This window comes from Octopus bimaculoides, chromosome 10, assembly GCF_001194135.2.
Source record: "Octopus bimaculoides isolate UCB-OBI-ISO-001 chromosome 10, ASM119413v2, whole genome shotgun sequence".
Taxonomy (NCBI): domain Eukaryota; kingdom Metazoa; phylum Mollusca; class Cephalopoda; order Octopoda; family Octopodidae; genus Octopus; species Octopus bimaculoides.
In genome coordinates, this window is record NC_068990.1 from 86574142 (window position 1) to 86588988 (window position 14847).

Below are 14847 nucleotides of genomic sequence, written 5' to 3' on the forward strand. Positions count from 1 at the left end.
GGGATATAGAATATGGAATATACAATATATAATATAAAAATGGATGGTACAATGAAATAAAGTATTGAATGCCTTATTGAATATATGGAATATGTCTTATTGAATAGATGAAATATTGAGTGTTCAATATAAAGGATTAAATATATAAAGGCGAATACGTATTTTCTATACCTTGTGGTATTTCATCATGGCCGGTATGACAGACTTTAACATTATCTTGTAAACAATTCCGAAACCTCTAGTTTTTGTATTTCGGTTTTTATCAAACTCGGCCATGAATTTTTCTTTCCCCCATTATCATAGGTGGAAATATAGGTCTTAAGTCGAAACCAAGAAAATATGGCATTCTCAGAAAGAAATACATAAGTAAATAACAAAAATGCTGGTATAAATTCTTCATTTATATAATTAATTGGGCGAAAGATGTTGTGAAACATTTCAGATTTTCCATTTTAGAAGCCTAGGGTCACAAATGGACGCATGCGTACAGAGGTGCCTTTACTCACTAATAATAACAGTGCAATAAAATATACACCCACATAGACACCCCCCTCACAGATACAAATATACACACACATATATAAACACACCTACACACACACTCACACACATGCACACACGCACTCACACATTTATATGTGTACTTGTATGTACGTGTGTTATATATATCTGTGTGTGAGCGTGTGTGTGTGTGTATGTGTGTGGGTGTGAGTGCGTGTATGTGTCTGCATGTGTGTGTGTGTGCGTCTGTTTTTTTGCTTGTGTGCGTATGTGTGTGTGTGTATGCATGTATGTGTGTATGCATGTGTGCGCGTGCACGTGTGTGTATGTGTATTTGAACTCGATTATCAGGAAATGCTAGCACCTTTGACTCAAAGAAGAAAGCGTTCTTATTTTCTTAGCCATTCGCTTTTATCCTTTTATGAAGATCTTAAATTCCAACAACAAAGTGTGTACAAAGGATTACAATCATTGCATTCTGTCTATCGCTCCATTGTTACGTTAGTTTGCTCTTCTTTCTGTCTATCCTTATCTATCTTCTTTATCTTTCGTATCTCTTTATTTCAAACTAAAACCCTGTATGCGCGTCTCTTCTTTTCTCTTTTTCATCTGCTGAAGTTCCTTTTCGCTACTTCCGCACGCACATACGTCCATATATTCCAACATGAAATTACGTCCGAGCCAGAGGTGGAATCAAAATACAAATTGCCTGATTCGAGTTGGTCGATCTGTAATACGAAAATAAATGAGAATTAGCTTTTAAGAATACAAGATTCAATTTCGTGAGATTATATGGTAGAAATAACATTGTTCAAAGTTTTGGCAAGCATTCTTGTCAATCTGAAGGGAATTGAGCAGCCAGATTAAATTCCAGAACGACTGTGCAACACATAACTACTGAAAATGACACTGTTGGATGTAACACGTATGAACAGAGAGAACAGTCTGTCCAAATCAGAGCGTTTCAAAGAAGATCGGTGCTGGACTACACGTTTCAAGATGGCTTGCATTCGTATAATATACATAGCATACATGCAGACACACGCACACGCATACACACTGACATGTATATGTATATGTATATATATATGTGTGTATATATCTATGTGTATATATATATACGCGCAGATACAATCTATATACACACATACACATACATGTCTACACACACACACACACACACACACACACACACACACACACACACACACACACATATATATATATATATGTATGCATGTAATATACGTATGTATATACTTACATATATACACATATATATGTAAACACCCCCCCCCAAAAAAAAACATACACACAAACATACATACGGAGACCGAAACACTCAAATACACCTAGAAACAAACAGAAATGTGTTCATGTGTGTGTATGTGTATGTGTATGTGTATGTGTATGTGTATGTGTGTGTGCGTGTGCGTGTGCGTGTGTGTGTTTGTGCGTGCGTGCAGTTGTGCGTGTTTGTTCAGATTAATGTCACTAGAAAGCTTCGCGGATTTAAGATCGGAGCAGAAAAGTAAATAATTGGCTGGAAACGGATAAAATCTGTGTAATTGTAGGTGTCCGTATATATTTTATAGCCACCTCAATGCACGTGCAAGAATGTATATACACATATAGACATATTCACCCGCCTACATAACACACACGCTCATACATTCACACGCACACACACATATGCGTAAACAAACATACACACACACACAATCTCTTTCTTTCTCATACAATAACACAAAACATTCACACGCTCACATACACACATATATGCATAGACACACACACACACACACACACACACTCTCTCTCTCTCTCTTTCATTCTTTCATACACACACACATTCACACACTCATACACACACACATACATACATGAACACACATACGTACACACGCACACAAGGCGTATTTTACACGGGTGGAAATTAAAATTACTAAAAAAAAACAATAGAAGTGTCCCATTGTTTAAGTGGAATAACAATATCAGTTCCGGCTAAGTCCACCTAAGATCATAATCAGAGTTTTCCTAACCAGGTATTCATATATACGAGCGAGAGAATCTTAGTGATCTAAGCCTGACCAAAGCATTTTCTCTTCTACTCTAGGCCCAAGGCCCGAAATTTTGGAGGAGAGGGCCAACTCGCCGCCTTTGATCAACGTATTTTCATAAGTTTGTTTTAAACGTCCAAACCAGTGGTTCCCAAAGTGGGCGGTATTGCCCCTTGGGGACGATGGAAAGTTTCAAAGGGCGTTGAAGAAAAGTGGGGCGATAATGGAGTAGCGATTCATGTAAAAACAACAAAATAATGGGTTCCACGACTATCCTCTTATCTCCAGACGATAAGCCCGTCCCTTTATCAAATAACATGTCAGTTTTGTAGAATACTTGAATCTCGAAATTGTCTGTCCTTTTCAAGTGGAACTGGTCATATTATCATTTGGTAATCATGAAATATTCTAGAGGCGGAGATAATTTTAATAAATAATTTTTGTTGCATGGTATTCGACAAACCGGTATTTGTCTATGTTATTCAAATAGATGGCAATTCGAATTATTTCTCTTAGCTAATTTCAAACTTAAACTATGGACATGTGTGTGTGTGTGTGTGTGTGTGTGTGTGTGTGTGTGTGTGTGTGCATAGAGACACACGTAGACAAAGAGATTCAAATGAGATGTTACAATATTTTTACGATATAGTATAAACCTAACACCCACACACAATAGTAAATGAGACAAGTACTTCTCATTTTCTTTAATAGCTCATAAACTTCTTCGATCTGTAAAATTTACCTGGCTTCAGTTGCACAATAAAGCAATTATCCCTATTCAAACACATGTAAAATGACGTAATTAAATAATTCTTGAATCGTTTCTTCGGTTCTGTTTTCTTTTTCTTTCTCTTTTACTTTCTCCATCTGCGTCAGTTCCAGGCTGTTACACCTAAAGTACAGACCTGTAGTGAGCGCTCATGGGATTTTCATTTGTACGCAAGATTATCGAACGCATTAATTAGAAACCATAAATCCATGTCTCATCACCAGAGATGGTCTTCATGTAGTCTGGACGTGGTTTGCACAATCCAACATCTCCAGAGCGATTTCCATGCGGTGTCGCTTTTACTGATCCGCCAGTGATTTGGGGACGAATTTCGCCGACACTCTCCGGATCCATGAATCCTTCGTTAAATGGATTGCATTAATCGTCTGCTTATTCCCCTTTGATGAGCAATTTGCTGAATTGTTACACAGTGGTCTTCCATGACTATTCAACGAAACCTCTCAATCGTCTCTTTCTCTCGGCTTGTGAATGTCCTGCCTGAGCGTGCCTTGCTCCTCACTGAGGTGCGGCCATGTTTAAAGCAGCTATGCCACTACTTGATCTGCGTTTTGTCCTTGGCATCTTTGCCAAAGGCCTGCTGAATAATCTGGAAGATTTGAGTATCACCAAGCTTTTGGTAAAACCTGATGCAATATCTCAGTTCGCTGCGTACCAATGCCTATATATATCTATAAATATATGTATGTACGTATGTATGTATGTACGTATGTATGTATGTACGTATGTATGTATGTATGTATATACAGAGAGAAAGAAAGAGGGAGTCATATAAACACACATAGATACATAAATATTAACATATATATCAGTAATATATATTCTTCTAACACATTTACAAATGTCAGATGTGTCGAAGTTTAAATACATACATATGTATGTTTGTATGTATATATATATATATATATATATATATATATATAGTTTAGATATATACATATATACGAAGTTTAAATATATACATATGTATATGTGTGAATGCACAGATATGTGTATACATATACATATATGTGTATATATGTGTACATTTGTATGTTTGTATGTATGTATCTATATATATATATATATATATATATATATATATATATATGTGTGTGTGTGTGTGTGTGTGTGTGTGTGTTGGTATGTATATATTTATGGTGTAACATCAAACATGCAAATTTATTCAGGAAGAATCCTTAGAGATATTAATCTGTTTCCCAACCAAAAGCTGATTTTGAAAGGAGAATGAATTTGCTGTGCAAAGAACGATGAAAATTCTATTAGAGACAACTAATTCGCGCAAAGGTTATTTGGAAACCATTTCACTCTTAAACATAAATTTAAATCGGAATCAAGTGATTTAGTTATATATTATGGTCCAAAGTTCTTAACATTAATGAAGTTGTGTGAAGTAGATTGTCATAAATCACCAGTGATAACCGACACCAAACAAATATTAATGATTGCACTTATAATCGAAATATATGTCCATTTCTATTCACATCTATACAGCATTGTATACATCAAATACATACATACACACATACATACACACACATATATATATGTATATATATATGTGTGTATATATCTATGTACACATACACTCACACACACGGTTTAAACTACATTGGTAGTAGGGTCATCGTTCAGGAATTCAAGGTTGTATAGAGAGTGTACCACACCTTAGCCACAATTGTAAGCAGTTTTACTCTGATCCGGACGAATACCATCTATTACGAACCCCAGCTACATAGTATGTCAAGGACGATCTTCCCGAAGAAGGTCGCTCAAGGACACCCGCAATGGACCTGGGGCAGATGAGACCCTTCAGATTTTTAGCAGTTCAACTACAAGAAGGTAACCCCATACTAAACTTACATTCTGATATCTAATCAGCTTGTGGCATTTGTTGACCACACCAATGTAAGTTCGAAGGGCGAAAGTGTGGGACTGGCTCTGTGTAAACCAGACCCATTATAATAATAAACCCTTGTGGTCTTGAGAAGTAATTTATTGAACATTTAAGAAAGTTAAGGGAGTAGGCCCCTACAGAACATGCGGAAAACAGGACACTTACGCAGGTATATATGCTTACTGCTACCGTATTTATTTGGTATTTCCTTTGCATTGAATCTGTCAGTAGAAAGGCGATTAGTCTATTTGGGGCTAGGCACTTCCTTCTAGAAACATCTCAGGTACAGCAGAGGTGGTTAAGTTAGTGCTTCTGCCATACCGTCCCCTAACGACTAAAATGGCAAACTATACATACATACATATATGCATACGCACACACGTATTTATGAATATATATATATATATATATATATATATATATATATATATATATATATATATATATATACATATATATATATATTATTTATTTATTTATGGGTTTCAGCCAAGTGGCTGTGGTCATACTGGAGCACCACCGTGTATATATACATATATATATATATATATATTCATTTCGGTAGTGATAACCATTTCATATACATATATTCATTTCACCAATGATAACCATTTCAGTATGAAGAGATCGTCTTTTTAAAACGATGGAAACCGGTAGCTTCTTCATTAAAGATATATATAATGTCTTACTTTCAGCTATTTTCTTCTCTTCATTTTTTTTTCAATATAAATGTACTCGTGTGAAACCCCTTGATCTGTTATGTATGTACACATGTATGTATGCATGAATTCATGCATGTATGTATGCATCCATGCTTGAATGTATGTATGTGTAGATGTATGTATCTAAGTGTGTTTGTGTCTTTGTGTGTATATATATATATATTCACACACATACACACTCATACACACATCTCACTCAAAACACAATTGTGCATGTATGCATGTATGTGTGTATTTAACTTCAGAAAGATTATTTCGAATAATCCTCCAAGATTTCATTTCCATGCAGTGAGATCAAAGATCAGCAATTTGGTAATGGTCAGTGTCTGTTCCGTTTATTGAATAGTGGAGCAATTTGCCAATCCACACATTATTGGAAGTGCGTGACCTTATGGTGTCCTACTGTAAAGCCATTTGTGTGATTAGCACTGAGCCAATCACCCTCTCCCACACCGTCGGCGGACCTAAACCGATATGATTAAAATTACATTACAATCATAAGAATTTATTGAGTAAATGACAGATAAGTAGATATAAAGATTTCAAGTTCAATTTTCAATAATTAAATCTAATTTTACTCTTCATTTTCCTTTATTAATGTAGTCTATTGAATGTGCAAGCAGACAATGGGGCGTTGGACAAATACTTTGTGATATAATTTGTGCGTTATACGTTCATATCATGTTATGGTTGTGTTTTTTTCCTCTCATCTTCTAGGTGGCGTAATACCAGTAATGTATTGAGATTCGGTTCGAATAATTTTATCCGTAACTTACATATTTATAAGATTGTGACAAAGAAATATACTATAGTCGGCATTTCGTTGTTTTTGTTATTCTTATATGTATTAAAGCATTATGATGGCAGAATCGTTAGCGCGTCAGACAAACTGCTTAGAGGCATTTCTTCCGGCTCTTTACGTTCTGAGTAGTTCAAATTTCGTCGAAGTCGACTTTGCCTTTCGTCCTTACGCGATCGATAAAATTGCACCTGTTAAACTCTGGAGTTAGTGTAGCCAGTTAATACCCTCCCCTTTAAAATTGCTGGCCTTTTGCCAACATTCAAAACCATTATTATTAATAGTGAAATGCGGTGAACTGGAAGAATCGTCAAAGTGTCGGAAAACAGATCGATGTGTCTTTCAAAGCTTTACCTTCTTGGTTCAATTCTCGCCAAGGTCAATTTTGTTTTTATTTCTTTAAGGGTCGATAACATAAATCAGCAGTCTAGTCCTGAGGGCATCGACGAAACTGCTCCTGGTTCAATGATACAAACTTTTTTCTTGAAAAGGAAGGAACCTAAATGAAAGCTTTCCATCAAAATTTCTTGTCAGTTTATATTCTAAGTACTTTGATAACGACAAAGTTATTTTTCTAAATTCTTCATTATTTTCAAAATTAATTAAAACAAAAGAAGCGTATTTCATCAGAAATGTAATAACAAAAAAGTCAAGCTGATCTCCTCAAACAAAATCATTATAATATCTCAGTTTTGAGGGCCACAAGGATAATTATTAATATTTTGCCAATAAATTTATGCAGTATTGGGTTGATCTCTTTACCAGGGGTTGATCTCTTTATCTCACAACATACTACTTGATCAATGGCATCTCTCATCCTGGGTTTGCAGTCTTCAGCTATTATCAGCAGAATGTGAACATGAGTGAGGCCTCATTTCTGCCATTCACTGGTAGTAGAGTGAGCAACCACTTTACCGAGTATATTATGTTTGAGTAAGCCATCAATGAGACTGTCATATTTTAGCTTGAAATCTCTTGCAAAAATATCTGGACGGTCTCTAGGTACCTGACCAGGATCCAGACGGTATTTTTAAAATTTCATCCCAGTTAGGTTTTGTTGTAATTGTAATGCAATAAGTAGGATTTTCCCATGTATCGAACCACAGTCTTTGAATTCTGGAACCACTCATTGTAAAAGCGAAGAGAACCATAGATTGAAGGAGGTAGAACAACTCGTCTGCCTGCATTAATTGCATCATTTTTTACTTACTGCATCATTTAGTAAGTTCTCCATTTTAGCCTGAGCATATACAGCACATTGTTGCATTAGTCGCCTGCTTTTCATCACAGTGTTGCAGTCACCTTTCCTCACTTGAAAACGATAACAACAGAAGTCAATGTTAGAAGATTTACGATTGTCTCTCCTTTTCAAACCTGCCTGAAATCCATCCTCCCCTCAGGGAAATAGCAGTACATAATGCAGAGGATCATATGATTGATGCAACTGATGGATTCTTTGTAGACTACCACCTCTTTTGTGAACAATAACATCCAAGGGGCCAACACTTATCCCCTGGATGAATAGCAGCAATATTTGAGTCCTTTGGAAGATTGTAAGTTCGACAATGTGAATTAAAGGGTTTGTTATTCTTGTCATTGTGTACAAGAATATCGAAATCCTTTAACGCTACAGTTTCAATGGCTGCTCTAAAACTACGTATGTGTGTATTGTGTTGGTGCAAATCATTCTGTATTGCTTTCAGCATCTCACTGTTTAAATTTCTATGCCACAGACGATTCTCAATTTTGTTATCTGTATCATAGAAGTAGAAGTAAGATAGAGATTTCAATTCAGCAGCCCATCTGTAAGCTTTGCAGTATGAACAAACATTGTCAAAGAGACTCCCTGCATTTATGTGGCTTTACAATAGACAGGACAGCCTGTTCTTGAAAATTATCGAAACTGCCGTTCATTGCTAATGCTTTACAAGAATTCTTCCTAGTTTGAAAATTTTTTCGTCTCTACTCCTGCTGTAAATATTGGGTTTCGTCTTTCAGTACCCTGTTTGTTGGCACTGCTGTTTCTGTTTGTATCTCACTGAAGTTTGGAAGGCTGTCGGGTACTTATTTAATCGAGACCTAAACGATGACAGGTAAAGTCGACCTCGGCAGAATTTGATCTCAAAACGCAAAAATCCGAAAGAAATGCTGTTCAACATTTTGTCCGGTGTGCTCATGATTCATTCAGCTCGCGGCCTTTATCCCTTACGTAAATGAGTTAGCATTTCAGTTGATCGAACTTCTGTAATACTCATTCCTCGAAACTGACGGAGATCCGCTTATTCATTTTACTATATTTTTAATATCAATCAAAGAGAAAGTAAAGGGCAGGGATAGGAATGAATTGTGTTTATATCTAAAAGTAATACTGTAGCAGGCTGATCAATAGGAGTATGTTTGTTATGTTGGGAGAAAAGAATAGAGTTGAAAATTGGTGATCTAGCTCTAGCTATGAGAATTAAGGAACTTAATTAATTTCTGTGGAAATAATAATGGGGTTGGGCGGACGTTACTTGTATTTTGTTTAATTCTAAGATGTTTGTTGAAGGGAGATTTAGTGTTTTTTCTTTAATTAAAATGCTAAAATCATTACTATTACGGTTATTTAATCACGGTGAACTTAGATGAAATTAATAAATATTGAATAAATATGATTAAAAAATTTTAAAGTTTGGTCGGACTTTTAACGTATAGAATTGTTTGAGGGAGAAGGAAAGAGGGTTTGATTGTTAACAATGAGGACATAGCTGAATAGACGTATGTCTATATTTGTATGTGTGTATGTGTTTCAGCGCGTGTGCGACAGCACGTGTTTGTGTACGTGTGTATATGTGTTAGGAAGTTCATGAGTGTGTGTGTGTATGTGTGTGTATGTATGTGTGTGTGAGTGAGTATGTGTTGTAGTTATGAAGGTGGTTAAAGCCAGGTGAAAGTCATATTTGGGAAGGAATTGTGTTTAAGTCTTCTTGGAATAACTACATTAATCTCTCGCCACATCGCGGTTCACCTATCGCGGTTCACCTATCGCGGTTTATTATATAAGCTTACGTCGATTCTTCCGTGATGTTTTGCATTTATAATAAAAATATATACAAATTATAAAAATAATACAAGAAAATATACAATACAGCACTGTTTCTCTTTCACGGATTTTCACCTCTCGCGGGGTACTTTGGAACGTGACACCCTCCATAGTCTAGGGACTACTGTATAGCATTCTGTTTAGTAAAGTAATGTTGTTTAGAGGAAAATAATGAGGATAGAACTACGAGTTTGTGGTTAACATCACTAGTAAATTAATTGAGTTTAGAATAATTATACGAAATAACATGAAATTAATAATGGAGTGTGCGGACACGTGTGATTTGTGTAGTTGTAAGGTTTCAGAGGGTGGATCATTTGAAGTCTCATATTAAAAGGCAATGGTAGTTAATTACGCCCAAATTAGATTGGATTAATAAATTCAAGAGAACAAAGATATAAATTGTTAGTTTAAGCTTGTGATCAGTTCGTTATTAAAGTTGCATGATCCACAATACTATATAAAGGTAAAACGTGGACATTAACAAACGTATTATCAAACAAATTAAGAGCATTTAAGACGTGGGCGTATAGAAGACTTTTGTGAATATCATAGCAGAATAGAATACAATAGAACAGAACAGAATAGAATAGAATAGAATAGAATAGAAAAACAATGATTGGAATATTAAAGATGGTAAAAAAAAATAAAAAAAGAAATGACTAAGAAAATTTGTATAAGACATCATCAAAGATGGAAGACTGAAATATTTTAGATAATAATTAGATGAAGAATTACAGAGACGGTTAATAGATAGGAAAAAATAAATAGCAAAAATAGCAAAATATGAAGAAATGAAACCAATTATTATGTGGATAGATAACATCAATGATAGGACAGATTTTAAGCAAACACAATGAATGAGAGTATAAAGACAATAGGAGAACAGGAATGGGAAAAATATATAGTATTCAACCTGCTAAGAGGACGCGAAACCTGATGATGATGGTAGTGATGGTGATGATGATGATGATGATGATGATGATGACGACAACGATGATGGTAGTGGTGGTGATTGATGGTGGTGTTGATTGATGGTGGTGTTGATTGATGGTGGTGTTGATTGATGGTGATGTTGATTGATGGTGGCGTTGATTGATGGTGGTGTTGATCGATGATGGTGGTGACGATTGAATACGGTGATGGTGATTGATGATGGTGGTGGTGATGGTGGTTGATGGTGGTGGTAGTGATGACGATGATGATGACGATAATGATGATGATGACGATGACGAAAACGACGGCAACGACGACGACGACGATGATGATGGTGATGATAGTTGTAGTGGTGGTGCTGCGGGTCGTCAAATCCTTAAGATGTTGCTTGACGAAAAAAGAAAGAAAGAAAGGTAGGAAGAAATAATTCAGTGAAGGGTTCCCATTAATAGATATGAGTAAGGTCCTATATCTATTTACTTCACATTAGCACAATATACCTTTGAAAAAAGTTATCTATACACAGCTAGCTATTAATTATCTGCAGCTGTAATTAATTCCAGTTGAAAGATGAGCAGAGTTAAGAGGTAATTTTGTTAGTGTCACACTGAGGGGTCTCCGCCGTGGGCTGGAAATATATATAATAGTGCCTTGATTGCGAACAATATTAGATACTTAATAACGTTTTATTGTGCGTTAATATTTAATTTAAAACGAGGCCGGATTTGTTTACGAAAGATATTAGTTAATTAACGCAATCCTCTTAGGTGAAAAACAAAACGAAACGTAAACAATGTGCCGCGGCTGACCCTTGGTGTCTAATGGCTCAAGATGAAAAAATATTTTTCAAACTAGTGTATCAAATATTCGTTCACTCAGGGTTTACCCTGCACGGTAACGACTTTGGTCTATTTAGATCAATGGTTCTCAACCAGGATCTATATGATTCCCTGGTGGTCCATATAAGGCTTTCGGGGTCCACGCAAACAAAATAAGGAATTGGGGATCCACAGTGGCATTTTAAGGGTTCATGAAAAATTTTGCTTCAGATGTATTTACTGTAGTAAGAAACAGCTAAATTTAAAGTTTCCAGCCCCTGAAACGGTCTCTCATTGAGTTCTGTTGCAAGCTTATACAAGTGAATGGGTGAAAAACGAAACGGGAATTTTGAAAGCAGCGTCTATTGGACTAGTTTTTAAACATTGGATGGCTATGGGGGTCCACCAGAAGGAAATAGGAATCAAAGGGGTCCATAGATAAAAAATGGTCGAGAACCAGTGATTTAGATAAACTCAAAACAATCTTAATTCTAATATAGCTTAACCTCCTAAATATTGAAACCTTACCGTCACACTCGCGTGGCTTAGTGGTTAGAGTGTTGAACTCTTGATCGTGAGATAGTAGTTTCGATTCTTGGAGCGGGCGATGCATTGTGCTCTTAAGCAAAACACTTCATGTCACGTTGCTCCAGTTCACTCAGATGGCAAACGTGTGTCATCCTACGACGGAACGGCGTCCTATCCAGTTGATATAAATATTAACATCCTGTGTTTATTTTGACATAATTTCTATTGGTTCGTTTGTATACTTATAAGAATATGATACAATGCATACAAGTTCTCAAAACAAAATCATACATCCACTATTCAGTAAACAATTTCGCACACAAGTGCGCACATAGACAGGGAAACATGTAAATTCGCATTAACACACACACATACCAGGAGAAAAAAAAAATTCCGTTTGCGATAGCAAATGTACCGTTGAGTGGAAACGACGCTTCATTTAATTTGGTAAATTGATGATTTTACAGAATGTTCTGTAAGAGATTCCCATTGGCAACTTCGTTAAGTAGTTTGAAAATTTCATATCTATATACGTACACACATGCGAACGCGCTCATATACGCACATGAACAAACATGCACACAGATATAATAGCACCATGCATACACACACACACACACACACACACACATATATATATATAGGGTGAGAGAGTTGGTATGTGAAAGTACGTGGTTGAATGTATAAAAAACAAAACAGAATGAAGAAACTTCGGAAAACTTGTATTATATACATACATATATAAATAATACATACATACATACATACATACATACATACATATATATATAACTGTTGATTCACCAGAAGCAATACATTAATAAATAAAAGACTCAGTACAAACGCAGAGTATTCTTTAAAAGATGGTAAGTGAGAAACTCCGATCACCACTAATTAGAGTTCCTTGTTTCCGATCATCAGCTGATACACCTAACCTTCCTTTCTTTCGAATTGTCCACTGTTTGAATATTTTTGAAGAAACGAAATGAAAATCTGAAGGAAACGCTCATCTCTATCGTCATTTGAACTGCACGTGCTAAAACGTTCGAAGTAACGAAGCTAAAGGACGCAGTGTAAAGCCACTTGTTTATGGTACACCGATGGCCACAGACAATAGGATATGATGGAATATATCTTGATTAATAAATGCTTTTCATATGTAATATGTATGAACTATTAAACTATTCAATCTTGAAATACAAAATAAGACCCCAAAACTTCTGACTCAACCTGGTATACATACATACATACATACATACACACACACACGCACACACACACACACACACACACACACACACACACACACATGTATATATATATATGGATCAAAACAGCTTGATTCAAATATGCTGGTAGCCTTGAGTTTCAAGCGTGATGCTAGTCGTCAGCCATTTTGAATTTGGATGACTAGTATCACGTTTAACATTCAAGAGTGCCAACGAATTTGAATCAAACTGTTTTGATCCATACATGTAACTTTCAATAAATTGGTTAAGTGCTCTGTTTTTCGTTTGCCCACTCACTCGTACACACACACATACACACACACACACACACACACACACACACACACACACACACACACACACACACACACACACACACACACACACACACACACACACACACACACACACACACACAAATGCAGATATAATTGGTAACTGTAATATATATATTTCAAATTTCGGAGTTTTAAGAATGACCAGAATGATTGTCTATTCAAGTCTATAGAATATATGAAATGATACTCAGGATTAAACAAGTAAACCACTTAAATTTCGTAATACAAAATATACGGACATCGTGTAGGTAGCTTTCTAGAAACATGGTCTTATCTAGTTTCGCAAGACGTCATAACGCAATCAATTTGGGAACGTTTCGCTTTCCACTAAAACAAATTCTGCAATTACACTTTAGCTTCTGCTTGTCAATCTCATAATGCAATTATACGCTACTTTAACTTTTCACTCTTTCGTTATATGTTCATCTGTAATTCTTAGTTTATGAACCTTTCCAGGCACGTTTGGGAATTTTCCATTTGAGTTGTTCCTCTCGAAAAATGTCCGGTTTTAGTGGTATTTGGATTTTAGAGTTTCGTATAAAAGATTAAACTCATACATACATACATACATACATGCATACATACATACATAATAATAGAAGTTGAAAATGCACTGAGAAGAGTTAAAATATTTTTTGTTATTATATTTAAAGATTTAACCGGTTTCTCAATTTACACCGATTTTCAAAAATTTGAAATAGGGAGACGTGGATTATGTCCCAGCTGTCTTGCTTCTCATTAGTGTTTGAAGCTGGCCCTATTTTCATAGGGAGTTCATTTCTCGAATTAGTATATGTTTTTATAGGATTTGATTGGTAGAAGATAGTCACATGACTGGTCTTAGAAATGTTTGTTGGTTGCCCGCCACGTCCCTGTATTAATAGCTCAAACAAAGCTTGCTCTAAGAAGTAGACTGATCATTCACCGACAACAAATACGAGAGCCCTGTACTACACAGGTTCCAATGAGTGGACACATAGACATATGTGCAAAAAATAAGTCCCCCGACTTCCAGGTCTTCCCACTCAGCCTATGTTCAGCGAATACCATAGATAAAGCACGAACAAACAAAGAAAATGCTTTCATACAAATGTACAAACCAAGACTTAACAAACTCTTACACAGTACATACGCAAATAACTATTCACAC

The 14847-nt window shown here is 35.8% G+C and overlaps 1 long non-coding RNA gene across 5 annotated transcripts in view; it reads right to left on the bottom strand.

The window, feature by feature from the left end:
- LOC106869933 (uncharacterized) overlaps positions 1-13131 on the bottom strand; it is a 32488-nt gene extending 19357 nt beyond the window's left edge. For 2 of the 5 annotated variants that reach the window (XR_001409469.2, XR_001409464.2), the window contains exons 1-2: positions 12975-13131; positions 866-1229 (exon numbers count right to left, since the gene is read on the bottom strand). This is a non-coding gene — a long non-coding RNA (uncharacterized LOC106869933). Of the gene's footprint in view, positions 1-865; positions 1230-12130; positions 12302-12974 lie in introns of all 5 variants that reach the window. The other 3 variants (XR_001409467.2, XR_001409466.2, XR_001409468.2) reach the window with 3 other exon arrangements.
- Between the last annotated feature and the right edge of the window lie 1716 nt (positions 13132-14847).